Source organism: Pinus tabuliformis, chromosome 2_2, assembly GCF_031772625.1.
Source record: "Pinus tabuliformis cultivar Carrire ecotype Pingquan chromosome 2_2, CPIR1, whole genome shotgun sequence".
In the NCBI taxonomy this organism is placed as follows: Eukaryota; Viridiplantae; Streptophyta; class Pinopsida; order Pinales; family Pinaceae; genus Pinus; species Pinus tabuliformis.
Window position 1 is genome coordinate 285,336,381 of NC_142300.1, and position 10,772 is coordinate 285,347,152.

Sequence of the window (10,772 nt, forward strand, 5' to 3'; positions counted from 1 at the left end):
TCTCCTGGAAGCCATTGTATTTGTCCTGCTGAGAGACAGATGAACACCTGTGATGTCTGGAGACATAGAAACACTCATGGCAAGAAATCTATCAGTAAAAAACAAAAACAAACTTGAGGACTGACTTGCAACATACCTATGTGATTGAATATGAGGTTTGCGCAATTTCCGCCAAGAGGTCGGGAGCCTGACTACTAAAACTGCACAAGGCACAGTCCAGGCTGTCAAGAGCCTGACTGACTGCTAGAACTACGCAATGCACAATCCATCCTGGCCTACTGAGGACTGAAACTGCGCAATGCGCAATTTCAGTCAGCAGCGACATGCAACCAGCAAACTGCATTGCGCAGTTTCTGGGGCTAGCAAGACACTGCCTCCAAGAATTGCACAATGCAAGCCTGGAGGTCAGTGTTGGTCTAGACTTGCATAATTTATGGAAGGAAGGCAGAGCCTTCGCTTCTAGAAATGTGTAGTGCTAGCCGGCCAAGGCACGATCCGGGCCAAGGCAGCCCAGACCAGCGGACGGGCGACTGAAAACATGAGAAGTCTGAATGCATGGTGAGATGAGTGAAAACAAGAGTGAATGATCATACATGAAAACAAAAAGTGCAAGATTCAAAAAATGGGAAAGCATGCATGTGTGTGAAGCGAGTCGCTGCAACGATGACCATCCGTGCAAAACAGTGTCATGCATGTGACAGTAGTGAGATGCGAACGAAAACTAAAACGATGCTTCTACAAGCTAACACACATCAAAACGACATCAATCACTCACTGAAATCAAGCAGAAAGCACTCACACGAAGCGAAACACAAAAAGCGATAGAAACGCAATGCAAGACATGAAAAGCGGGCCTACCCCAAAACAACTGAGTTGAATGTGCGGACGACTCCTAGATGCAATGTGGGATGTCAAAGATGCAAGGTCGATGTGAGGAATTATTTCTGCAGCATCCGGTTAATGAGTTTCGATAAAATCGAGGTTGTGACTTGTATGTGACAAATCTAGGGAAAGCGACACTTGGCAGGAGGTTTCTGAAATGATCCTTGCATGTAACCTCCAGCTGCTAAAAATAGATTCGTGAATCAAGGGATGCCTTTGCATGCTGCCTTGGGAGAAGCAGTCCATGCATGCAAATCAGTTTTTCTCGTCCCCGGAGGGAACCGGTCAAACCAATGGCACATACAACATCTTGCTTAACTGGGAGGAAAAAATGCGCATTTCTGGGAGGGAGCTAGGCTAACTTCCCAGAAGGTTTGCGCAATTTCTGTGTTGAGTAGCCCTGTTGGGAGGAATTGCACAATTTTCTCAGTGAAGCTTGACAAGCATATTTGCGCAATTTTGGAGCCCAGCAGGCTGCCAGACAGGATTGCGCAATTTCTGGAGGGAATGCTTGTTCCCCTCCAAAATTGTGCAATTTCTTGAGGGAGCTGCTCAGCCTACAGCTAGACCAAGTCCAGAGAAACAATCTGTGAGGGGGGTGCAACAAGCGATCATGCATAGGCTGTCAATCTACAAGAAAATCACTGAAGCTTATGTACCTGACAGTGCAAGACATGTTGTTGAGGATGGTTGGTAGGGAGGCTCCAAAATGAAGCTAAGGCAAAAAAATTTAGGGTGGTTGTAGCCGCTACAACAATAAGTTATCCAACAATTTTAACCATCTATCCAGGACATCTTCGTCTATTTTGCCTTTAAATATAGGGGTGTCAAAGTTAACATGTAATTTAAGGGGGCGATGCCTCCGAAGTGATTACTGGATGAAGATGCTTTTCCCGCAAATACTCGTTGAAGGATCTAGGAAAAAATTTCCATCATTTCATTCCTTTGTCGCTCGAGGGCTTCTTCAAGTACTATTTTGAAAAGATCTCCCGCTCCCTCATTTTTTTTTCTTCCACCATGGGAGTTCATCGGGGTCGACAACACCGGTCTTGTAAGGGTTTAACCAGTTCAAGTCCCAACTCCTTATACCCCAACCTCATTAGGGACATGCACAAAAAAGCAGAGAAAGAGCAGACTCCTCTGATTCCATTGAGCTATATTTTTGCAGGAATGAAATGAAATACAGATTCAAACAAAAACATGTAGATACAATGAATCATAATTTCAATTAATAAAATAGAAGCTGTTGAAAATGGCTTACATATATAAGAGAAACAAACTAGCTCAGGCATGGTAGCTTATCTCTGAGAAGAGATGTGACAACTACATGCCTTCTAAATTATGTTACAATGAGGCTCAAAGGCCTTTTTATTATTGAGGAACAATGGAAAACCATAAACATCCAAAAACCTAACCCTAGGAGATGAAGCAACAAAAGTTTGTTGGCCTTATTAGGATTAGTTAGAATGTCAACTTCCCTGGGTCGCAATTTTGGCATACAATTTTCGTTTAGCGTGCATGCTACATCGTTAAAAATATATATCTGAGGACAATTTTTTTCCAAAAAAACCATTGGGCTTGATGCATTTTCCAAAAAACATCATTTAGGGCCACAAAATGGCTCTAAACGTTCAGGACCCAAAAAACTGCCAAAAATAGAAAGTTGTGTTAGAATTAAAGAAACTAAAAAGAAATAGTGTTGGGGATCCAAGTGGAATAGGAGGGTGGCAACCAATATCCACCTAGATCATTTTGACTCAAAGATGGAATTGTTGATGCCATTGATGTGCTTATGCTCTAGAAAATTTAACCAGAGCTAGATCATGCTTATGCATCTCCATGCAGCGTTGTAGTGCCTGGTTATAAAGTGGAAAGTCTCATTTTTTTTTTGCTTCTATGGGGATGAGATATTTGCGTTAGATATCGTTTTTTCTAGCTTGTGTTTACATCATTGTGTTCGCAACAAACAAAAATTTCATACAGGAATCAATTGCAAAGAAAACACAGTGTTCGACGAGGTTGACAGTGTCTTCTGTGGGGTTCATTGTGAATCTTACTTCAGAGAGTTGACAGTGACATGATCATAGAGCATTGTCAGTTGTTCCTACAAATTCTTTATAAATTGACTCTATGTCTTGTTGAAACCAAAATACAATCCACATACCTGGTCTCAAGTCACGACAATTGGTCAAATAAATACATGCAATCATTGAATACAATGTAATCGTGCTCCATTACTAGTCCTTTTGTAGTCTTGTTTGTTTGAGCAGGGAAAATTTTCATTCCATTTCAAGCTTAGTTGCAGTAGTTTCTTTGTGATATTGCAAGCCACACTTTGACTAGTTTTCCAGAGAAAGTGGCAGCTTCATCATTTTGGCAAGCAACGTATGGTTGATAGTTTTACTGAAATCCTTTATCACTGTTGCACCCACGCATAGAGAGTTAAGTGACTACAAAATTTTGGGCTTAAGTGATTGCTTTGTTTTAGAGCTATTAGTGGTGATATGAACATAATATTGATTGTGTGCGTTATATTGTAAAAGACCAATTAATGAACAGAGAAACATAGTTAAGTTGATGGTTCTCAACATTCTTTGGTGCCAAGAGAACACATCATTGACTTGGTTATGTGAGTTTGTAATTTGTTGATGGGTCTTTCCGTGCTTCAGATTTCAAGAGCACCAGTTACATGTTATAGTACGAGATCCTTGTGTGTTAGTAAATTCAAGTTGTTTGATCAACTTCTACACACATTCAATATCCAGACCACCTTCCTAGCAACTGATAGATAGCCTAAACTAAAATATACGACAGATGGAGGTAGGTCCATAGAGTGGTTCATTACTTAACAACTTTTATCGCGGAAGCTCCAATGAGCCAAGCATGCCAATATTGTTGATCTTACAAGTTCGTTAATGATGGTACGAGACAGTTGTACCTTAAATGAGTCAAGTGGGAAGCTCGAACATTGTGGTGGAGAAAGAGTGTGGTCTGTGAAATTTCAGAGTGTGTAGAAGTGCAAGTGAAGACCATGTCAAATAGATGTGACTTATATGTGAACTCTAATTTATGATTCTTATTTGTAACGTAAGAATTAAGGGAGGGACTTAGAGATAATGCTTACATGATAAGTTTAGATTTAATTTGGGATTGAGTTGAGAGAATATCTCAATCCCGATATTTATATTTGGAATTAGTTGGATCTACTTCCAACTATAAATATGTATCATATATGTGATTGAATGAGTGAAAAAAAAACATTTGTTTTCGTGTATTCTGATTTATTGTTCATTTTTATGAAGGATGGCCCATTTAAGAGTTATGTTGTTTAATATCAACTACATAATTGAAAAAAAAAAAAAAAAACTTTGTTGAACATTTTAGTTTCATAATATTTTCCACAATAATTCGATATTTCCTCTCTTTTTTTCTTAGTAAGTTGAATCTTTATAACCTACTTTTAAATACTTTTAAAACCATTTATTAAACTAACATAAACTTATTATTAAACTAACATATGTGTTAAAACATAAATAAATATATAATTATTATTAGTCTCTACCAAGGCAAGACTCTAGCAATCGATTTTCCTCTTGAGTAATATTAGTTTATCATTGACCAATGCAACATATAATGGTTAACTTTGAAAAATAAATATTTAGTTTTCAATATTATTAAAAAAATTATTTTTACACATTTGATTGAATCATAACTTAAAGGTCTTATTGTAGTATTTGCACAATACAATGTACTATTAGTTTATCATTGGCCAATGCAACTTATAATGGTTAACTTTGAAAAATAAAAATTTAGTTTTCAATATTATTAAAAAAATATTTTTACACATTTGATTGAACCATAACTTAAAGGTCTTATTGTAGTCTTTGCACAATACAATATCATGTGAATACCTGCCCCACATATTTTATGCCATAATTTTGGATATGGTTACAATATTCATGCAATGACATTTAGATATTTGTGTAATTTTTTTTATTCTTAAGATTTGCATGCAAACAATCCAAAAATAACCCATACTTAGATTAATAACATTTACCATGAGTTACTTCTCACCATAATTTAAGTAAATCTTTGCATGCAAGAGTTACTTCCCACCATTATTTATGTTTTCCTTGTGTAGGAGTAAAATTGTTTATGTGTAGACTTATTAGTGATTACAACCTATCAAAATTTATGAGTCCTTGTGCCTAAGCAAGAAACTAATTTATCCACTTCACAGCTCAATATATTAGCAAGTTTTGACTCTTAACCACTATTGATTTAGCATTGACGAATGTTGGTTATAATTTTTTATGAGATTTTTCCTAGAAAATAATTTTTTTTAACTTGAGTGACAAGCTCAAGCCTAGAATACATTGTGATATGGTGTTCTTTTAAGGCACTCTTTAGTGTAAATTTCACACCCCCTAGAAAAAAATTCTCGCCAGAGACGATGACAGGTGTTTTATGTGCACTCCTTGGTGTAAATGTCATGAATTACAAATTCGTTAGGAAAATAGGCAATCATGTAAACGTCACTAGTTTAAAATTCCCTAAAAAAAAAACAACCATACTAAGGGTTAGTGTAGCATAGAACATTTTTTTATAAACATATAGATGATCACATATTGTCTTTTTTATAGATTCATAATGTATATTTTATAAATATTTATATCAGCTTTTAAATTATTTTATTTTATGTTATATATTAATTACTTTATATTAAATGATTAAAATATATATATATATATATATATTGATTTTTTTTGTTTTTCTCAATGTTAAAATAGATTTATTGTGTCTTCATTTTTAAATGTTACACCATATATACGTAATTATTTATTATTTTTATATAATATTATGTTATATGATAATAAGTTTCCCAATTATATTGTAAAACAATTTACTATTCTTAATTATTTTATTAACACAAAGATAATGACATAGTATAATTTAGAAAGACCAAATGATTATTTTTTTTGGAACTTGGAAATACAATTTCAAGCAAGATTGTAATTTCTTGTTATTTAAAATTCACTTTTGAATGTATAAAAAGATTCAACATCCAAAAAATGTCCTAAGACACTCGAATTTTATAGATTAAACAACTTAAAATTATGATTCTTTGTTAAGATAGTCTTCGCAAAATCACATAACCAATCTTTTGTCGACGCGTTTAGAACCAACCAGTTATGATTCTTAAAAATCCCACAAAATTGACTATTTTGTCTATTAATTAAACTACATGCAATATCTTATCTTGCAATATTATATAGAAAACGTAAATATACACTAACCATAAAACAATGAAAAATATAAATATAAATGGATCATAAATTATAATATATTATAGTAAAAAAGATATTTACACTCCTATATTAATATAGACTTTGGAACATAAAAACTAAAATTAAAAATAAAGATTAAAATAATATATATAAATATATATAAATATAAATTAATTTTCGAAAACAATTTATATATAATAGTTATATAATATATATCTCATGGAGACATTGCATATGGATTGATATAAAATCCATTTATATATTAGGATAAAAATGTTCAAAGTGGTGAAACTATATTATTGATTTTGAATATATATATTATATTATAGTTTTTTTTAAAGTGTGTGAAACTATATTTATTGATTTTGAATATATATATATTATAGTTTTTTAAATTAACTTATATATAATAGGCAAATAACATTGATGTTATAATATTTCATGGAAACATGGAATATGGATTGATATGAAATCCATTTATAATATATTTATGGTTAGAATATCAAAATGTGTGAAACTATATTATTGATTTTAAATATATAATGAATACATACATAATGTTTTACTATTAAAATATTTCATAAAAACATTATAATTAATTTTTAAAATATAAAAATTATATATATACACAATAATAATTAAAATTAGCTTTATATATATATATTTATTTAATTAATTAAAAAAAAAATATTCGAACACTCATCTTATATATTTTTAAAATATTAAAAAAAATATTAAAATAACATATAATTTTTAAAATTTTAGTTAAAACCAAATATAATATTATAATTTAGATTAAAACAATATATATACATCTATCATATATTTAATTCTATTTTAAAAATATCTCTATAAACACTTACCTCACGTATTCTTAAAATATTAAAACTTGAAAATCAAGCAACATCCATACATGTATGATGACATTTTTTAATTAAATATCATAATAACGCTCACCTCACATCCACATCAGCAGCGAAAGCTATATAGGTCCACAAAGTAGTAGTTTGACTACTCGCTGAATTGAAAATCATATTCGATAACGAAAGAAATAAAAAAATGCAAACCTGGAACAACAAAAGATTAGGGGTTACTGAGATACTAATTTCGTAATAAGGCGACAAGCACAACTCTATGGCATTCTGTTCAGTCAAACTGCTCTCTGCTTCAGGTCCATCGTTAGATGCACCTTCAACGACTTCTACTTCTTTCGGGGCGGTTTTCTTAATCGGACCAATCTTGCCATATTTTCCCATAAATTTGTACTCCCAATCTTGCAGGGCATGTAATTCAAATGGGACCAAGACCTTCAATATCCCCGATTAAGTCCTTTTCTTCAAAAGACATCTTTGCCAAAGCTCGGCTAGCATCTTTCTCAGCAAACAAGGCACATGGACCACCTGTACCATAAAACATTCTACAATTCAAAGCAAACATGTTAGAACTTATCCCTCTCTACCTTCATACACATGCACACACAGATTAACGATTAAGCCGCAATAGTGCACAGAAAAATAAACGCAATCAAGAAAACTGAACAATGAACAAGATAAGTGCCAGTCAGAGTTGTAGGTAAGGCAGAGACTGATAAATTGGTAACACTCTAAATTCTTTCTTGACAAATACTACCTACAAATGTTGATCGATCTAAAAGTTTATAAATATCATCATATAAATATCAATAAGTTTTGAACAAAGACAACTAATACTATTTATCTCTATCCTAAAAAGTAAATGAGATCTTAAAGTTCTAATAATGAAAGCATAACTTGAAACCCATATAATAAGTAACAGAACCAGAAGAAAAGCCAAGAGAATCCAACATGAAACTGAATATGGTAAATAATCCATGTCATCCTCGTAGCAAACATGCATGCATGAAAGACAATTCAGATTCCTTTTAAGATTATGCAACCCTAAAAATTAAAAACATGTCACCGAAAGATCCAAATCTATCATAACCTTTGATGCAAACAACATAGAAAATTAATTAATCCCAAAAGAACAATTAAAGCAAGGAAATCCTTGTTACAAATATGTACCAGAATGTAGAGGTTCAAACATATTCCTGCAAAACCCTTAAAAATAAAATCAAAACTCCAAAAGGGAATGCACACCCCAACAGGAATTCAGTAACAGAAACACCGTAACTTGGGGTTTATTTCTTGCAATCAGTATCATAAAAAACCAGAGATATCATTGGTTTCCATAACACGCACAGCTGAAACTAACATTTCCACAACCTTCAACTGGAGATCAAAATCACTGGAGTTTGTGATTTTCAGAGGTACGTGACCTCAAGTCACACAAGCTGGAAAGTGGATGTCTACCAAGCATTAAGTTATATATGAACCTCGAGAGCCAGCTCAAAAAGAAAGTAGGACAAGATAAAACAATCTTGACAAGAAGCTAAGATCAATTAGTTCAATTCAATCTATACATATAACAAGAAATATAAATTAATATCAACAAGATAATTCAATGCATCCAACATTCAACATCACATGTTCAAAGAGAAACACTTCACAAAAGGCATACAAAACACAGACACCTCATAATGAGGAAAAAAATTTAACCCTTGAAATTAACCTCACCAGAGACTCTTGACAGTTAAACAGCTATTGAAGAAACATTCTCATTCCAATTCCATTCCAGGAATAATTAATGAAATGTGAACTAGCAAACCCGCAACACAGAAAAGCATACAGAACCCAGATACCCTATAATGTGACAGGCTTTAAAACCACTGCAAACTAATCCTGCCGGACCCTCGGCAACCAAACAGGTATGTGACAACACTATTACAATCCTTAATGCCCAACAAGAACTAATTGAAGAAATAAGAAACACACACAGATAACCCAAATAAACCACGATGTCACAGGGCTTAAAACCTTAGAAATTAATCCAACCAGGTATTCTTAGGAAACAAACAGCTTTGAAAAGAACAACTATCATCGAAATTCCATCAAAAATTAATCAAGGAAATATGAAAAAGTATACCCAGATTAAAGAAAAACAACACAGATGCCCCATAACCTGACCGGCCTTGCACCTATTAAAAGTATATAGTCAGTGACCCTTAGCAACCAAACAGCCATGAAAGACCACCTTTATCATTCAAATTCCATCCAAAGATAATTACTGCAATAAGAAACAGCGTACCAACTTAAGCAGATGATTTCTCTGTCAAATATAGAAGGTAGAAGGACTACCTGGATTGGGCAATGCATCATCGTGGAACGAGCAAATGTTTTTCAAATACCAAAATCCTTCTATGACCAACTTTTTTTGGAAATGACCCAGGTTCCACACACACCTGGAAATTCAATGAAATCCAGGTTTCAATTCCTATTCAATTGCAGCTTTTTCAGCTTAGGCATCTTTTCTAGCCCTGTAAAATCTGCACTGGAGATATTTCCTGGCCCCCTATTTAGCTCCATGATATCATGAAGCCAAGAAATCCATTTAGGAACCACACAATAATAAAGATAAACTGTTTTAAGGCTTTCCATGGTTTCCATTTCGGTTGGAAGATGAAACCTTACAGTGGAGCCAACATTAGAAGATAAGGGTCTGCATCTTTGTCATGCCCCGACAAGTTCCTTAAACCTCCATTTGAGGATCAAACCCCTTTGCAAGCTCAAATTTTAATAATAGGTGTTTGAGTAGGGTCAATCATTTGAGATCCCTCAAGTGCAAGGCATTGGCACTGGCTGCATTTCCAATAGTGTACGTAACAAATATCAACTTTTGTAGATAGACGACCTTCCATATTCCTGGTGGGCAATTAGCTACATTCCAGCATAAATTCAAATGTAGCATATATTTGTGCTCATCTATCCCTGGATGGAACCTTTGAACATAGGTCTCATTAACATCCAGAAACTAGAGGGGTTGTAGACCACTTAAGGACTTGTCTTAATATCTGTCTCAAATAAATTTAGCTATTTTTAAGAGTTTTAAATTCCTGATAGAATCAGATAATCATGTGACCGAGCTTAAATCTAACACGGATATAGCATATTGTCAAAAAAAAACTGATAAAAATTGATGTAAGATGGTGAGTATAACATAGCAATAGACGCCCTGCATGCCGAATGCCCTTCTCAATTCCTGGTATATTGTTTTTCATCAATGAAATTCTACGCAATCCTTGGCACTCATTAGCGGCTTTCTTTCCCTATTGTTCTCTTTCCTTTAAGGAACATTTAGTTTGCTCGGGAACAACTACATCATGCAGTAAGTCATGCATTTTGTAACTCTTTACTCGTCCATCCCAACAACCTTTGAAACTTCTACCAAGCATCGACCAATAAGTTCTTCCATGTAGAATCAGGGAGTCTTGTAATTGTGCAGAAACAAATCCCTGAGCCATCCTTGCATCCAATTTTGAAACTTCTACAAAGCATCGGCCAATAAGTTCCTCCATGTAGAATCAGGGAGTCTTGTAATTGTACAGAAACAAATCCCTGAGCCATCCATGCATCCACTAAAATATTCGAACTCTCTATGAGTATTCTCAAAGCCTGGTAGCTTAACTTCAAAGATGGCATAACGCAGTCCTTCAGAACATATGCTTCAGTCAAATGATAAGGGTTT